Source organism: Mesoplodon bidens (assembly GCF_964165515.1).
Source record: "Mesoplodon bidens genome assembly, chromosome: 6".
Lineage (NCBI taxonomy): Eukaryota > Metazoa > Chordata > Mammalia > Artiodactyla > Ziphiidae > Mesoplodon > Mesoplodon bidens.
The window spans coordinates 24,473,364-24,492,508 of record NC_138162.1 but is presented as its reverse complement, the minus strand read 5'-3'; the positions used below and the strand labels follow the sequence as shown (position 1 = coordinate 24,492,508).

Genomic DNA, 19,145 nt, shown 5'->3' with positions numbered 1-19,145 from the left:
TTATTTCCATTTCTCTAGGTGGGTCAGAAAAGATCTTGCTGTGGTTTATGTCAAAGAGTGTTCATCCTGTGTTTTCCTCTAAGAGTTTTATAGTGTCTGGTCTTACATTTAGGTCTCGAATCCATTTTGAGTTTATTTTTGTGTATGGTGTTAGGGAGTGTTATAATTTCATTCTTTTACATGTAGCTGTCCAGTTTTCCCAGCACCACTTATTGAAGAGGCTGTCTTTTCTCCATTGTATACCTTTGCCTCCTTTGTCATAGATTAGTTGACCATAGGTGCGTGGGTTTATCTCTGGGCTTTCTATCCTGTTCCATTGATCTGTGTTTCTGTTTTTGTGCCAGTACCATATTGTCTTGATTACTGCAGCATTGTAGTATAGTCTGAAGTCAGGGAGTATGATTCCTCCAATTCCGTTTTTTTCCCTCAAGACTGCTTTGGCTATTCGGGGTCTTTTGTGTTTCCATACAAATTGTGAAATTTTTTGTTCTAGTTCTGTGAAAAATGCCAGTGGTAGTTCGATAGGGATTGCATTGAATCTGTAGATTGCTTTGGGTAGTAGAATCATTTTCACAATGTTGATTCTTCCAATCCAAGAACATGGTATATCTCTCCATCTGTTGGTATCATCTTTAATTTCTTTCATCAGTGTCTTATAGTTTTCTGCATACAGGTCTTTTGTCTCCCTAGGTAGGTTTATTGCTAGGTATTTTATTCTTTTTGTTGCAGTGGTAAATGGGAGTGTTTGCATAATTTCTGTTTCAGATTTTTCATCATTAGTGTATAGGAATGCAAGAGATTTCTGTGCATTAATTTTGTATCCTGCAACTTTACCAAATTCATTGATTAGCTTTAGTAGTTTTCTGGTGGCGTTTTTAGGATTCTCTGTGTATAGTATCATGTCATCTACAAACTGACAGTTTTACTTCTTTTCTAATTTGTATTCCTTTTATTTCTTTTTCTTCTCTGATTGCCATGGCTAGGACTTCCAAAACTATGTTGAATAATAGTGATGAGAGTGGACATCCTTGTCTCGTTCCTGATCTTAGAGGAAATGCTTTCAGTTTTTCACCATTGAGAATGATGTTTGCTGTGGGTTTGTTGTGTATGGCCTTTATTATGTTGAGGTAGGTTCCCTCTATGCCCACTTTCTGGAGAGTTTTTATCATAAATTGGTGTTGAATTTTGTCAAAAGCTTTTTCTGCATCTATTGAGATGATCATATCATTTTTCTTCTTCAGTTTGTTAATATGGTGTATCACATTGATTGATTTGCATATATTGAAGAATCCTTGCATCCCTGGGATAAATCCCACTTGATCGTGGTGTATGATCCTTTTAATGTGTTGTTGGATTCTGTTTGCTAGTATTTTGTTGAGGATTTTTGCATCTGTATTCATCAGTGATAATTGGTCTATAATTTTCTTTTTTTATAGTATCTTTGTCTGGTTTTGGTATCAGGGTGATGGTGGCCTCATAGAATGAATTTGGGAGTGTTGCTTCCTCTGCAAGTTTTTGGAAGAGTTTGAGAAGGATGGGTGTTAGCTCTTCTCTAAATATTTGATAGAATTCACCTGTGAAGCCATCGGGTCCTGGATTTTGATTTGTTGGAAGATTTTTAATCACGGCTTCAATTTCATTACTTGTGATTGGTCTGTTCATATTTTCTGTTTCTTCCTGGTTCAGTATTGGAAGGTTATATACCTTTCTAAGAATTTGTCCATTTCTTCCAAGTTGTCCATTTTATTGGCATAGAGTTGCTTGTAGTAGTCTCTTAGGATGCTTTGTATTTCTGCAGTGTCTGTTGTAACTTCTCTTTTTTCATTTCTAATTTTATTGATTTGAGTCTTCTCCCTATTTTTCTTGATGAGTCTGGCTAATGGTTTATCAATTTTGTTTATCTTCTCAAAGAACCAGCTTTTAGTTTTATTGATCTTTGCTATTGTTTTCTTTGTTTCTATTTCATTTATTTCTGCTCTGATCTTTATGATTCCTTTCCTTCTGCTAACTTTGGGTTTTGTTTGTTCTTCTTTCTCTAGTTCCTTTAGGTGTAAGGTTAGATTTTTTATTTGAGATATTTCTTGTTTCTTGAGGTAGGCTTATATAGCTGTAAACTTCCCTCTTAGAACTGCTTTTGCTGCATCCCATAGGTTTTGGGTCATTGTGTTTTCATTGTCATTTGTCTCTAGGTATTTTTTGATTTCCTCTTTGATTTCTTCAGTGATCTCTTGGTTATTTAGTAACGTATTGTTTAGCCTCCACGTGTTTGTGTTTTATATGTTTTTTTTCCCTGTAATTCATTTCTAATCTCATAACGTTGTGGTCAGAAAAGATGCTTGATATGATTTCAGTTTTCTTAAATTTACTGAGGCTTGAGTTGTGACCCAAGATGTGACCTATCCTGGAGAATGTTCCGTGCGCATTCGAGAAGAAAGTGTAATCTGCTGCTTTTGGATGGAATGTCCTATAAATACCAATTAAATCTGTCTGGTCTGTTGTGTCATTTAAAGCTTCTGTTTCCTTATTTATTTTCATTTTGGGTGATCTGTCCATTGGTGTAAGTGAGGTGTTAAAGTCCCCCACTATTATTGTGTTACTGTCTATTTCCTCTTTTATAGCTGTTAGCAGTTGCCTTATGTATTGAGGTGCTCCTATGTTGGGTGCATATATATTTATAATTGTAATATCTTCTTCTTGGATTGATCCCTTGATCACATTATGTAGTGTCCTTCCTTGTCTCTTGTAACATTCTTTATTTTAAAGTCTATTTTATCTGATATGAGTATAGCTACTCCAGCTTTCTTTTGATTTCCATTTGCATGGAATATCTTTTTCCATCTCCTCACTTTCAGTCTGTATGTGTCCCTAGGTCTGAAGTGGGTCTCTTGTAGAAAGCTTATATATGGGTCTTGTTTTTGTATCCATTCAGCAAGCCTGTGTCTTTTGGTTGGAGCATTTAATCCATTCACGTTTAAGGTAATTATCGATATGTATGTTCCTATGACCATTTTCTTAATTGTTTTGGGTTTGTTTTTGTAGGTCCTTTTCTTCTCTTGTGTTTCCCACTTAGGGAAGTTCCTTTAGCATTTGTTGTAGAGCTGGTTTGGTGGTGCTGAATTCTCTTAGCTTTTGCTTGTCTGTCAAGCTTTTGATTTCTCCATTGAATCTGAATGAGATGCTTGCCGGGTAGAGTAATCTTGGTTGTAGGTTCTTCCCTTCATTTTAAGTATATCCTGCCACTCCCTTCTGGCTTGTAGAGTTTCTGCTGAGAAATCAGCTGTTAACCATATGGGAGTTCCCTTGTATGTTATTTGTCATTTTTCCCTTGCTGCTTTCAGTAATTTTTCTTTGTCTTTAATTTTTGCCAATTTGATTACTATGTGTCTCGGTGTGTTTCTCCTTGGGTTTATCCTGTATGGGACTTGCTGTGCTTCCTGCACTTGGGTGGCTGTTTCCTTTCCCATGTTAGAGAAGTTTTCGACTATAATCTCTTCAAATATTTTCTCAGGTCCTTTCTCTCTCTCTTCTCCTTCTGGGACCCCTATAATGCGAATGTTGTTGGTGTTTAATGTTGTCCCAGAGGTCTCTTAGGCTGTGTTCATTTCTTTTCATTCTTTATTCTGTTCCGCGGCAGTGAATTCCACCATTCTGTCTTCCAGGTCACTTATCCGTTCTTCTGCTTCAGTTATTCTGCTATTGATTCCTTCTAGTGTAGTTTTCATTTCAGTTATTGTATTGTTCATCTCTGTCTGTTTGTTCTTTAATTCTTCTAGGTCTTTGTTAAACATTTCTTGCATCTTCTCCATCTTTGCCTCCATTCTTTTTCCGAGGTCCTGGATCATCTTCACTATCATTATTCTGAATTCTTTTTCTGGAAGGTTGCCTATCTCCACTTCATTTAGTTGTTTTTCTGGGGTTTTATCTTGTTCCTTCATCGGGTACATAGCCCTCTGCCTTTTCATCTTGTCTATCTTTCTGTGAATGTGGTTTTTGTTCCACAGGCTGCAGGATTGTAGTTCTTCTTGCTTCTTCTGTCTGCTCTCTGGTGGATGAGGCTATCTAAGAGGCTTGATGGGATGGACTGGTGGTGGGTAGAGCTGACTGTTGCTCTGGTGGGCAGAGCTCAGTAAAACTTTAATCCACTTGACTGTTGATGAGTGGGGCTGGGTTCCCTCCCTGTTGGTTGTTTGTCCTGAGGCGACCCAACACTGGAGCCTACCTGGGCTCTTTGCTGGGGCTAATGACAGACTCTGGGAGGGCTCACACCAAGGAGTACTTCCCAGAATTTCTGCTGCCCTTGTCTTTGTCCCCACGGTGAGCCACAACCACCCCCCGCCTCTGCAGGAGACCCTCCAACACTAGCAGGTAGGTCTGGTTCAGTCTCCTGTGGGGACACTGCTCCTTCCCCCTGGGTCCTGATGCACGCTCTACTTTCTGTGTGCCTTCCAAGAGTGGAGTCTCTGTTTCCCCCAGTCCTGTCGAAGTGCAGTCATTTCCCACTAGGCTTCAAAGTCTGATTCTCTAGGAATTCCTCCTCCTGTTGCCAGACCCCCAGGTTGGGAAGCCTGAGTGGGGCTCAGAACCTTCACCCCAGTGGGTGGACTTCTGTGTTATAAGTGTTCTCCAGTTTGTGTGTCACCCACACAGCAGTTATGGGATTTGATTTTACTGTGATTGTATCCCTCCTACCATCTCATTGTGGCTTCTCCTTTGTCTCTGGATGTGGGGTATCTTTTTTGGTAAGTTCCAGTGTCTTCCTGTCGATGATTGTCCAGCAGTTAGTTGTGATTCTGGTGTTTTCTCAAGAGGGAGTGAGAGCACGTCCTTTTACTCCACCATCTTGGTTCCTCCTCTGTTTCCTTCCTTCCTTCCTTCCTTCCTTCCCTCCCTTCCCTTCCTTCCCTCCCTTCCTTCCCTCCCTTCCTTCCTTCCTTCCTTCCCTCCCTCCCTTCCCTCCCTTCCCTCCCTCCCTTCCCTCCCTTCCCTCCCTCCCTTCCTTCCCTTCCTTCCCTTCCTTCCCTTCCCTCCCTTCCCTCCCTTCCCTCCCTTCCCTCCCTTCCTTCCCTTCCTTCCCTTCCTTCCTTCCCTCCCTTCCTTCCCTTCCTTCCTTCCCTTCCTTCCCTTCCTTCCCTTGGCTGTGTTGGGACTTAGTTGTGGCATGTGGGATCTTTTGTTGTGGTTCACTGGCAGCGCTCAGGCTTCTCTCTGGTTGTGGTTTGGGGGTTTTCTCTCTCTAGTTGTGGTGTGTGGGCTCCAGGGTGCGTGGGCTCTGTAGTTTGCAGCACGCTGGCTCTCTCGTTGCGGCTCGCAAGCTCAGTAGTTGTGGCATGTGGGATCTTGGTTCCTTTACCAGGGATCAAAGCCGTGTCCCCTGCACTGGAAGGTGGATTCTTTACCACTGGACCACCAGGGAAGTCCCTCTGCTTCCCAGGATTCTTAGGACTGGGTACTCTATCCTTTGTTGAGGGCAGTGTCCCTTGGACCTTTTGCAGCACACGCCCACCAAGGATTTCTTTGTTAATTTTTTTTTTTTTTTTTTTTTTTTTTTTTTTGCAGTACACGGGCCTCTGACCATTGTGGCCTCTCCCGTTGCGGAGCACAGGCTCCAGATGCGCAGGCTCAACGGTCATGGCTCACAGGCCCAGCCGCTCCGCAGCATGTGGGATCTTCCCGGGCCGGGGCACGAACCCGTGTCTCCTGCATCGGCAGGTGGACTCTCAACCACTGTGCCACCAGGGAAGCCCTCTTTGTTAATTTTAAAGACAGTCTATTTTTGTAGCATAGCTGAGAAAAATCAAAATAATTTATTTGGGCCATTAAGCTTTGCTACCTATAAAACAGAGCCTATTGTATGCTTTTAGAATCTAGAACAGGGTTCTTCAGGATCACCAGGAAGGCTTGATTAAAACACAGTTTGTGGGGCCCCATCCCTAGGGCTTCTTCTGATTTAGTAGGTCTTAGGTAGGGACTGTGAATTTGTTTCTAACAAGTTCCTGGGTGATGCTGATGCTGCTGGCCCGGGGGCCACACTTTGACAACCTCTGGTCTAGAATTAAACCCACTGTGTACTCTAGGACTACAGGGGAATGCAGCCATGTGGAGAGAATAGTGTGTAACAGTGAGGTCAGTCACTGCTCATGCTGTCTTTTTAAAAAATTATTTTAAAAAATTGTGATAAAATATACATAACATAAAATTTACAATTGTAACCTTTTAAAGCGTATGTTTAGTATGTTCAGTGGCATTAAGTACTATACATTCACGTTGTTTTGTAACAGTCACCACCATCCATCTCCAGAGTTTTTTCATCATCCAAAACTGAAACTTTGTCCCATTAAACAGTAACTTCTTGTGCAAACATTTTGATGTATTATCTTTGAGACTGTCTTTGATATGTGAATGAGAATGTAATATGTTTCTTTTATAAGAATGTCGTTAAGAGCATTTCCCCATTTCTTAAATATTCTTTCAGAACTTTTCTTTTTAATGGCTACATAATACTCCATTTGATGTCTGCACCATGATTCATTTATGTTTTTACTTTTTTACATCTTTATTGGAGTATAATTGCTTTACAGTGGTGTGTTAGTTTCTGCTTTATAACAAAGTGAATGAGTTATACATATACATATGTTCCCATATCTCCTCCCTCTTTTTTTTTGTTTTTATTTTTTATTTATTTATTTTTATTAGTTTCTGCTTTATAACAAAGTGAAACAGTCATACATATACATCTGTTCCCACATCCCTTCCCTCTTACATCTCCCTCCCTCCCACCCTCCCTATCCCACCCATCCAGGTGGTCACAAAGCACTGAGCTGATGTCCCTGTGCTATGTGGCTGCTTCCCACTAGCTATCTTTTTTTTTTTAACATCTTTATTGGAGTATAATTGCTTTACAATGGTGTGTTAGTTTCTGCTTTATAACAAAGCGAATCAGTTATACATACACATATCTTCCCATATCTCTTCCCTCTTGCGTCTCGCTCCCTCCCACCCTCCCTATCCCACCCTTCTAGGTGGTCACAAAGCACTGAGCTGATCTCCCTGTGCTATGTGGCTGCTTCGCACTAGCTGTCTGTTTTACGTTTGGTAGTGTATATATGTCCATGCCACTCTCTCACTTTGTCACAGCTTACCCTTCCCCCTCCCTGTATCCCCAAGTCCATTCTCTAGTAGGTCTGTGTCTTTTTTTTTTTTTTTTTTTTTTTTTTTTTTTGCTGTACGCGGGCCTCTCACTGCTGTGGCCTCTCCCGTTGCGGAGCACAGGCTCCGGACACACAGGCTCCGCGGCCATGGCTCGCGGGCCCAGCCGCTGCGCGGCATGTGGGATCTTCCGGGATAGGGGCACGAACCCGTGTCCCCTGCATCGGCAGGCGGACTCTCAACCACTGCGCCACCAGGGAAGCCCAGGTCTGTGTCTTTATTCCTGTCTTACCCCTAGGTTCTTCATGACATTTTTTTCTTAAATTCCATATATATGTGTTAGCATACTGTATTTGTCTTTGTCTTTCTGACTTACTTCACTCTGTATGACAGACTCTAGGTCCATCCACCTCATTACAAATAGCTAAATTTCGTTTCTTTTTATGGCTGAGTAATATTCCATTGTATATATGTGCCACATCTTCTTTATCCATTCATCCGATGATGGACACTTAGGTTGTTTCCATCTCCTGGCTATTGTAAATAGAGCTGCAGTGAACATTTTGGTCATGACTCCTTTTGAATTTGGTACAGGGTATATGCCCAGTAGTGGGATTGCTGGGTCATATGGTAGTTCTATTTCTAGTTTTTTAAGGAACCTCCATACTGTTCTCCATAGTGACTGTATCAATTCCCATTCCCACCAGCAGTGCAAGAGTGTTCCCTTTTCTCCACACCCTCTCCAGCATTTATTGTTTCTGGATTTTTTGATGATGGCCATTCTGACTGGTGTGAGGCCATACTTCATTGTAGTTTTAATTTGCATTTCTCTAATGATTAAAGATGTTGAGCATTCTTTCATGTGTTTGTTGGCAGTCTGTATATCTTCTTTGGAGAAATGTCTATTTAGGTCTTCTGCCCATTTTTGGATTGGGTTGTTTGTTTCCTTGTTATTGAGCTGCATGAGCTGCTTGTAAATTTTGGAGATTAATCCTTTGTCAGTTGCTTCATTTGCAAATATTTTCTCCCATTCTGAGGGTTGTCTTTTGGTCTTGTTCATGGTTTCCTTTGCTGTGCAAAAGCTTTGAAGTTTCATTAGGTCCCATTTGTTTAGTTTTGTTTTATTTCCATTTCTCTAGGAGGTGGGTCGAAAAGGATCTTGCTGTGATTTATGTCATAGAGTGTTCTGCCTATGTTTTCTTCTAAGAGTTTGATAGTTTCTGGCCTTACATTTAGGTCTTTAATCCATTTAGAGCTTATTTTTGTGTATGGTGTTAGGGAGTGATCTAATCTCATACTTTTACATATACCTGTCCAGTTTTCCCAGCACCACTTATGGAAGAGGCTGTCCTTTCTCCACTGTCCATTCCTGCCTCCTTTATCAAAGATAAGGTGACCATATGTGCGTGGGTTTATCTCTGGGCTTTCTATCCTTTTCCATTGATCTATCTTTCTGTTTTTGTGCCAGTACCACACTGTCTTGATTGCTGTAGCTTTGTAGTATAGTCTGAAGTCAGGGAGCGTGATTCCTCCAGTTCCGTTTTTAGTTCTCAAGATTGCTTTGGCTATTTGGGGTCTTTTGTGTTTCCATATAAATTGTGAAATTTTTTGTTCTAGTTCTGTGAAAAATGCCAGTGGTAGTTTGATAGGGATTGCATTGAATCTGTAGATTGCTTTGGGTAGTAGAGTCATTTTCACAATGTTGATTCTTCCAATCCAAGAACATGGTATATCTCTCCATCTGTTGGTATCATCTTTAATTTCTTTCATCAGTGTCTTATAGTTTTCTGCATACAGGTCTTTTGTCTCCCTAGATAGGTTTATTGCTAGGTATTTTATTCTTTTTGTTGCAATAGTAAATGGGAGTGTTTGCATAATTTCTGTTTCAGATTTTTCATCATTAGTGTATAGGAATGCAAGAGATTTCTGTGCATTAATTTTGTGTCCTGCAACTTTACCAAATTCATTGATTAGCTCTAGTAGTTTTCTGTAGCATCTTTAGGATTCTCTATGTATAGTATCATGTCATCTGCAAACAGTGACAGCTTTAGTTCTTCTTTTCCGATTTGTATTCCTTTTATTTCCTTTTCTTCTCTGATTGCTGTGGCTAATACTTCCAAAACTGTGTTGAATGAGAGTGGTGAGAGTGGGCAACCTTGTCTCGTTCCTGATCTTACTGGAAATGCTTTCAGTTTTTCACCATTGAGGACGATGTTGGCTGTGGGTTTGTCATATATGGCCTTTATTAGGTTGAGGAAAGTTCCCTCTATGCCTACTTTCTGCAGGGTTTTTATCATAAATTGGTGTTGAATTTTGTCAAAAGCTTTGTCTGCATCTATTGAGATGATCATATGGTTTTTCTCCTTCAATTTGTTAATATGGTGTATCACATTGGTTGATTTGTGTATATTGAAGAATCCTCGCATTCCTGGAATAAACCCCACCTGATCATGGTGCATGATCCTTTTAATGTGCTGTTGGATTCTGTTTGCTAGTATTTTGTTGAGGATTTTTGCATCTATGTTCATCAGTGATATTGGCCTGTTGTTTTCTTTCTTTGTGACATCCTTGCCTGGTTTTGGTATCAAGGTGATGGTGGCCTCGTAGAATGAGTTTGGGAGTGCTCCACCCTCTGGTATATTTTGGAAGAGTTTGAGAAGGATAGGTGTTAGCTCTTCTCTAAATGTTTGATAGAATTCGCCTGTGAAGTCATCTGGTCCTGGGCTTTTGTTTGTTGGGAGATTTTTAATCACAGTTTCAATTTCAGTGCTTGTGATTGGTCTGTTCATATTTTCTATTTCTTCCTGATTCAGTCTTGGCAGGTTGTGCATTTCTAAGAATTTGTCCATTTCTTCCAGGTTGTCCATTTTATTGACCTATAGTTGCTTGTAGTAATCTCTCATGATCCTTTGTATTTCTGCAGTGTCAGTTGTTACTTCTCCTTTTTCATTTCTAATTCTATTGATTTGAGTCTTCTCCCTTTTTTTCTTGATGAGTCTGGCTAATGGTTTATCAATTTTGTTTATCTTCTCAAAGAACCAGCTTTTAGTTTTATTGATCTTTGCTAATGTTTCCTTCATTTCTTTTTCATTTATTTCTGATCTGATCTTTATGATTTCTTTCCTTCTGCTAGCTTTGGGGTATTTTTGTTCTTCTTTCTCTAATTGCTTTAGGTGCAGGGTCAGGTTGTTTACTCGAGATGTTTCCTGTTTCTTCAGGTGGGATTGTATTGCTATAAACTTCCCCCTTAGAACTGCTTTTGCTGCGTCCCATAGGTTTTGGGTTGTCGTGTCTCCATTGTCATTTGTTTCTAGGTATTTTTTTATTTCCTCTTTGATTTCTTCAGTGATCACTTCGTTATTGAGTAGTGTATTGTTTAGCCTCCATGTGTTTGTATTTTTTACAGATCTTTTCCTGAAATTGATGTCTAGTCTCATAGCATTGTGTTTGGAAAAGATACTTGATACAATTTCAATTTTCTTAAATTTACCAAGGCTTGATTTGTGACCCAAGATATGATCTATCCTGGAGAATGTTCCATGAGCACTTGAGAAAAATGTGTATTCTGTTGTTTTTGGATGGAATGTCCTATAAATATCAATTAAGTCCATCTTGTTTAATGTATCATTTAAAGCTTGTGTTTCCTTATTTTCATTTTGGATGATCTGTCCATTGGTGAAAGTGGGGTGTTAATGTCCCCTACTATGAGTGTGTTACTGTCGATTTCCCCTTTTATGGCTGTTAGTATTTGCCTTATGTATTGAGGTGCTCCTATGTTGGGTGCATAAATATTTACAATTGTTATATCTTCTTCTTGGATCGATCCCTTTATCATTATGTAGTGTCCTTCTTTGTCTCTTCTAATAGTCTTTATTTTAAAGTCTATTTTGTCTGATATAAGAATTGCTACTCCAGCTTTCTTTTGATTTCCATTTGCATGGAATATCTTTTTCCATCCCCTTACTTTCAGTCTGTACGTGTCTCTAGGTCTGAAGTGGGTCTCTTGTAGACAGCATACAAGACAGGTCTTGTTTTTGTATCCGTTCAGCCAGTCTGTGTCTTTTGGTGGGAGCATTTAATCCATTTTCATTTAAGGTAGTTATCAATATGCATGTTCCTGTTCCCATTTTCTTAATTGTTTTGAGTTTGTTATTGTAGGTCTTTTCCTTCTCTTTTGTTTCTTGCCTAGAGAAGTTCCTTTAGCACTTGTTGTAAAGCTGGTTTGGTGGTGCTGAACTCTCTCAGCTTTTGCTTGTCTGTAAAGGTTTTAATTTCTCCATCAAATTTGAATGAGATCCTTGCTGGGTAGAGTAATCTTGGTTGCAGGTTTTTCTCCTTCATTACTTTAAATATGTCCTGCCAGTCCCTTCTGGCTTGCAGAGTTGCTGCTGAAAGATCAGCTGTTAACCTTATGGGGATTCCCTTGTGTGTTATTTGTTGTTTTTTCCTTGCTGCTTTTAATACGTTTTCTTTGTATTTAATTTTTGACAGTTTGATTAATATGTGTCTTAGCGTGTTTCTCCTTGGATTTATCCTGTATGGGCCTCTCTGTGCTTCCTGGACTTGATTAACTATTTCTTTTCCCATACTAGGGAAGTTTTTAAACTATAATGTCTTCAAATATTTTCTCAGTCCCTTTCTTTTTCTCTTCTTCTTCTGGGACCCCTATAATTCGAATGTTGGTGCATTTAATGTTGTCCCAGAGGTCTCTGAGACTGTCCTCAGTTCTTTTCATTCTTTTTTCTTTCTTCTGCTCTGAAGTAGTTATTTCCACTATTTTATCTTCCACGTCACTTATCCATTCTTCTGCCTCAGTTATTCTGCTATTGATCCCATCTAGAGTATTTTTAATTTCATTTATTGTGTTGTTCATCATTGTTTGTTTCATCTTTAGTTCTTCTAGATCCTCGTTAAATGTTTCTTGCATTTTCTCTGTTCTATTTCCAAGATTTTGGATCATCTTTAGTATCATTATTCTGAATTCTTTTTCAGGTAGACTGCCTATTTCCTCTTCATTTGTTAGGTCTGGTGGGTTTTTATCTTGCTCCTTCATCTGCTGTGTTTTTTTCTGTCGTCTCATTTTGCTTATCTTACTGTGTTTGGGGTCTCATTTTTGCAGGCTGCACGTTCGTAGTTCCCATTGTTATTGGTGTCTGTCCCCAGTGGCTAAAGTTGGTTAAGTGGGTTGTGTAGGCTTCCTGGTGGAGGGGACTAGTGCCTTTGTTCTGGTGGATGAGGCTGGATCTTGTCTTTCTGGTGGGCATGTCCACGTCTGGTGGTGTGTCTTGGGGTGTCTGTGGACTTATTATGATTTTAGGCAGCCTCTCTGCTAATGGGTGGTGTTGTGTTTCTGTCTTGCTAGTTGTTTGGCATAGGGTGTCCAGCACTGTAGCTTGCTGGTCGTTGAGTGAAGCTGGGTGTTGGTGTTGAGATGGAGATCTCTGGGAGATTTTCACTGTTTGATATTATGTGGAGCTGGGAGGTCTCTTGTGGACCAGTGTCCTGAAGTTGGCTCTCCCACCTCAGAGGCACAGCACTGACTCCTGGCTGCAGCACCAAGAGCCTTTCATCCACACGGCTCAGAATAAAAGGGAGAGAAAGAAGAAAGAAAGAAAGAGAGGGAGGGAGGGAAAGAAAGGAAGGAAGGAAGGAAGGAAGGAAGGAAGAAAATAAAGTAAGATAAAATAAAGTTATTAAAATAAAAATAATTATTAAGAAAAAAATTTTTTTAAAAGAAAAAATACAAAAACGAAAAACGGACAGATAGAACTCTAGGACAAATGGTGAAAGCAAAGCTATACAGACAAAATCTCACACAGAAGTATACACATACACACTCACCAAAAGAGGAAAAGGGGAAAAATAATAAATCTTGCTCTCAAAGTCCACCTCCTCAATTTGGGGTGATTCGTTGTCTATTCATGTATTGCACAGATGCAGGGTACATCAAGTTGATTGTGGAGCTTTAATCCGCTGCTTCTGAGGCTGCCGGGAGAGATTTCCCTTTCTCTTCTTTGTTCTCACAGCTCCCGGGGCTCAGCTTTGGATTTGGCCCCGCCTCTGCGTGTAGGTCGCCGGGAGGGCATCTGTTCTTCGCTCAGACAGGATGGGGTTAAAGGAGCAGCTGCTTCGGGGGCTCTGGCTCACTTAGGCCGGGGGCAGGGAGGGGTGCGGATGTGGGGCGAGCCTGCGGCGGCAGAGGCCGGTAGGACGTTGTACCAGCCTGAGGTGCGCCGTGCTTTCTTCCCGGGGAAGTTGTCCCTGGATCCTGGGACCCTGGCAGTGGCGGGCTGCACAGGCTCCCCGGAAGGGAGGTGTGGATGGAGACCTGTGCTCGCACACAGGCTTCTTGGTGGCGGCAGCAGCAGCCTTAGCATCTCATGCCCGTCTCTGGGGTCCGCGCTGTTAGCCGCGGCTTGTGCCCGTCTCTGGAGCTCCTTTAAGCAGCGCTCTTAATCCCCTCTCCTCATACCAGGAAACAAAGGGAAGAAAAAGTCTCTTGCATCTTCGGCAGATCCAGACTTTTCCCTGGACTCCCTCCTGGCTAGCCATGGTGCAGTAACCCCTTCAGGCTGTGTTCAACCCCAGCCCTCTCCCTGCGCTCCAACCGAAGCTGGGAGCCTCAGCTCCCAGCCCCCGCCCGCCCCGGCAGGTGAGCAGACAAGCCTCTCGGGCTGGTGAGTGCCGGTCGGCACCGATCCTCTGTGCCGGAATCTCACAGCTTTGCCCTCCGCACCCCTGTTGCTGTGCCCTCCTCCGCGACTCAGAAGCTTTCCCCCTCCGCCACTCGCAGTCTCCGCCCGTGAAGGGGCTTCCTAGTGTGTGGAAACTTTTCCTCCTTCACAGCTCCCTCCCACTGGTGCAGGTCCCGTCCGTATTCTTTTGTCTCTGTTTATTCTTTTTTCTTTTGCCCTACTCAGGTACGTGGGGAGTTTCTTGCCTTTTGGGAGGTCTGAGGTCTTCTGCCAGCGTTCAGTAGGTGTTCTGTAGGAGTTGTTCCACATGTAGATGTATTTCTGAGGTATCTGTGGGGAGGAAGGTGATCTCCGCGTCTTACTCTTCTGCCATCTTCCCGATTCCCTCCCATGATTCATTTAAATGCAGCTCTTTTGTTTATTTCTTTTCTCTATTCTAATAATTATTACTGCAGTGAATATATTTGGAGGTGCACTTTTGTCCAGCTCTCTGGTTCATAGCAGTAGGGTAACTGACCCAAAAGTATGTATATTTCTGGTAAAGTTTACGTACTTAAAAAAAGTTAAATTAACATTGATAGAAGGAGTAAACAACCTAAAAGCAAATAAACAAGTGGACGTATTTTTCCAAACGAAATAACATGATCATGTTGAAGAGGACAGAAAGAACTAGTCCAAATGATTTATGAGGACAGTATTTGACAGTATATCCTCAATTTGAAGTGGGTGTGGTAAGGGGAAAACCACAAAATTCCTGAACTCATTTTATAGAGTGGTATGAGTGAAGAAATTTTGAAACTAGTTTAGATGTATTATTGGCTCAAGCAGTTGAATGTATTTCTTGATGTTGTTGGGAGCCAAGGTTCTCATTGTAGAACAAAGGACATACAAATATGGAATGGGAGAAGGCAAGAAAGAACCCTGTGGGGATGGATTAAAATTGCCAGTATCAGTGTGAACTCTTGATTTCTAAAACATGTATATGTGTATGCATGTAAAAGTGTACATGTAAACTAAAAAAATGAATTCAGGAAAGTTGCAGGAAACAAAATCAATATATAGAAATCTGTTGCATTTTTGTACACTACTAATGAACTATCAGAAAGAGAAATTAAGAAAACAGTCCCATTTACAGTTGCCCATTTATCAGAAAGAATAAAATACCTAGGAATAAATTTAACCAATGAGGTGAAATACTTGTACACTGAAAACTATAAGACATGGATGAAAGAAATGGAAGAAGACACAAATAAATAGAAAGACATTCTGTGCTCCTGGGTTGGAAGAACTAATATTCTTAAAATGTCCATAGTACCTAAAGCAATCTATAGAATCAGTGCAGTCCCTATCAAAATTCCAATGGCAATTTCCCACAGAAGTAGAACAAACAATCCTAAAATTCACATGGAACCATGAAAAACCCTGAATGGCCAGAGCAATCTTGAGAAAAAAGAAGAGATCTGGAGACCTCATGCTTCCTGATTTCAAATTATATTTCAAAGCCATTGTAATGAAAACAGTATGGTGTTGGCATAAAAACAGACACATAGATCAATGGAACAGATGAGAGAGCCCAGAAATATACCTGCACAGATGGTCAGTTAATTTATGACAGAGGAACCAAGAATATACAAGGGGAAAGGACAGTTTTTTCAATAAAAGGTGTTGGGAAAACTGGACAGTCACATGCAAAAGATTGAAACTGGTCCACTGTCTTACATCATACACACAGAATAATTCAAAATGGACTAAAGATTTAAGTGTAAGACAAACCATAATACTTTTAGAAGAAAACAGATGGGGACTTCCCTGGTGGCACTGTGGTTAAGACTCTGTGTTCCCAATGCAGGGGGCCCAGGTTTGAACCCTGGTCTGAGAACTAGATCCCATATACATGCCACAACTAAGGAGCTTGGAGCCATAACTAAGGAGCCTGCGAGCTACAGCTAAGACCCAACGCAACCAAATAAATAAAAAAAAAACAAAAAAAGAAAATAAATGAAAAGCTCCTTGATACTGGTTTTGGCAATGATATTTTTGGATATGACACCAAAAGCAGAGGCAACAAAAGCAAACCTGTTAAACAAGTGGGACTGCATCAAACTAAAAAGCTTCTGCACAGCAAAGCAAACCTTTGAAAAGGCCACCAACTGAATGGGGGAAGATATTTGCAAATCATACATCTGATGAGGGGTTAGTATCCAAAATATATAAAGAACTCCTACAACTCAATAGCAAAACCCCAAACAATCTGATTAAAAAATGGGCAGAAGATCTGAATAGACATTTTTCCAAAGAAGACGTACAGACGGCCAGTATGTACATGGAAAGATGCTCAACATCACTAATCATCAGGGAAGTGCAAATCAAACCACAGTGAGCTACCACCTCACACCTGTTAGAATGGTGGTTATCAAAGAGACAAAAAATAAGTGTTGGTGAGCATGTGGATAAAAGGAACGCTTGTAAATGTAACTCAGTGCAACTACTATGGAAAACAGTATGCAAGTGCCTCAAAAAATTAGAACTACCATATAATCCAGCAATCCCACTTCTGGGTATTTATCCAAAGAAAATGTAAACAGTAACTTGAAAATATACATGCACCCCCATGTTCATTGCAGCATTATTTACAATAACTAGATATGGAAACAATCTAAGTGTACATCGATGGATGAATGGATAAAGAAAATGAGATGTGTGTGTGTGTGTGTGTGTGTGTGTGTGTGTATACATACAGTGGAATGTTATTCAGCCATAAGAAAGAATGAAACCTTGCCATTTGTGACAACATGGATGGACCTTGAGGACATTATGCTAAGTGAAGTAAGTCAGAGAAAGTTAAATACCATATGATCTCACTTATATGTGGAATCTAAAAACAACCCCCCCCACACAAACTCATAGATACAGAGAACAGATTGATGATTGCCAGAGGGGGGAGGAGGGAAGTAGGTGAAATGTTTGAAGTGGGTCAAAAGGTACAGACTTCCAGTTAGTCATGGGAAAGTAATGTACAGCATGGTAACAGTAATACTGTATTACATATTTGAAAGTTGCTAAGAGACTAGATCTTAAAAATTTTTATGATAAGAAATGTAACCGTATGGTGACGAATGTTAACTAGACTTATTGTGGTGATCATTATGTAATATATACAGTTGTTGACTCACTATGTTGTACACCTGAAACTAATATAATGTTATGTCAGTTAGATCTCAACAAAAATAGTGTACAGTACATGTATGAGTATTTGTGTGTGTGTCTGTATATACGTATATTTCCTAGCCCTGTTCACAGAAATGGCCATGAAGCAGAGGTAGCCCAGTAGCAGTGAGCACAGCTGGTGTCCAGATCTTGGATGCTGATACTGTTCTCCACTAAAAGGAACCAGGGCCCTTCAGAGAAATAGCTGATTCCAGGGTTGGGGCAGGATGGTTACAAGATGAGCCTGGGAGATTTTGTAATGCCAGAAAATATGTCAGTGTTCCGAAAGTGATAGAAGCATGTTACAGAGGCATAAGTGTCAGCTTGAAGGGGCTTCCACTGGCCAAATTTCAGACAATTTGAATGCTAAAGTAATGAAGGACACCATTGAAATAATAGGAATCCATGAGTCTATATGGATAATAAATGTGTTAGTGAATGAATGAATGAATGGGGGAGGGGAAGGCTCTTGATTACAGTAGACTGGCAATTTCCAAATGGTAAACGTAAAGGGAGTGATGGAGTTGAAAAATCATCCTTATGTATATTTAAAATTTTCCATTATAAGGCATTTTTAAAATTAGGAAAATGTATGCACATTTTATGGCTTTTGATTAATAATACTGTGCAGTACCTTCCTAATTGGTATTTCTGACTGTAATTTCTCTCTATCCAAACACATTCCAGTAACCAGTTTTTTGAAGATACCACTCTGACTATATTTTCAGTTTTTCCTTTTGTCCATAGCTATGCCCCTATAATATTTTAGAAAGAAGAGTGATTTTTTTGTTAGAGTTTGGAGATTAGTGAGATTGAGGAGTGCTAGAATACTGACTGACCTTCTTGTGTTGGAAGTAGGTAAGGGAAGGCAGTGATAGGAATACGTTGAACAAATCATGAACAAATGGCAACTCCATTTTTCTTCCTGCTGGGACTTGTGGCAGTTCTCAGAGTTGGGGCTTGGCAGTAGCAATCATCCTAAAGACATAGGAGTAAAACTTTCAGACTTGCTGGAAAAAAAAAATTCTGTAGGATAAAGATCCTTAGCTAGGTATTTGAAATCTTTAAAAAAAAAAAAAAAAAAAAAAGAATCCGGCCTTACTCTACCTAGAGTAGTTTCTGTGCTGGGTATTGAGGATATATAACTAAATACAGTCTCTGCCTTCGAGAGATTTCCAATCTAGTGGTTGAGACAGATGAAGAGGAAGCTGTTTACTCTGTTGGTAGGGGGGAGGGAGAGAAAAAGTTTCCCATTTGAAAGTGAATTCTGTGTTGCCTCTGTTTGCTGTGTTATATGTTAGTGCCCATCTCCCTTATCTGTAAGCAGCTCCCCCACCTCCCTCCAGCCTTGAGACTAAATCTTCGTACTCTCAACAGTACTGTGGTAGGCCAAGTAATGGCCCCCAAAGATGTCCACATCCTAACCGTCCCGGAACCTATGGATTTATTACCTTACAGAGCCAAAGGGACTCTGCAGATATGATTAAGGTTAAAGACCTTGAGATGGGGAGGTTATTCTGGGTTATCCAGCTGGGCTCAGTGTAATCACAAGGATCCTTAAGAGTAGAAGAGAGGCAGGAGAGAGTCAGGGGTAGGTGTGATTATGGAAGAAGCCATAGTAATGTAAGAAGCTGCAGTTGCTGGCTCCAGGTCACATCCCTGGAGAAAGGGAGTCATGAGTCAAGGAATGCAGGTGGCCTCTAGAAGCTGGAAATGGCTGGTAATAGGTTGTCCCTCAAAACCTCCAGAAAGGAGTGCAACCCTGCCATCACCTTGACTTTAGCCCACTGAGACCTGTGTCAGACATAAAAATTACAGATCTGTGAGAAAATAAATTTGTGTTATTTTAGCCACTAAATTTGTGGTAATTTGTTATACCAGCAATACAAAAGTACCTTACATGTTGTTTGAGTTCAAAAATACTGGGTGAGTCCATAATTTTTTCCTTTATGTTATTTCCTTTTTCTTTTCTTTTTTCCTTAAAAAAATTTTTTTAGATAAATGTAAGATTACTTAATCAAGGTTTTATGTTGTCTTTTACATAAATATGTTTGTATCAGGCATAAAATACATGCTGGTAAGCTAATAAGATAGAGG

General features: G+C 40.4%; 1 protein-coding gene across 2 annotated transcripts in view; it reads left to right on the top strand.

The window, feature by feature from the left end:
• Positions 1-19,145, top strand: part of XPA (XPA, DNA damage recognition and repair factor) — a 45,480-nt gene that overhangs the window by 8,697 nt on the left and 17,638 nt on the right. The gene's annotated exons all lie outside the window — the stretch shown is intronic.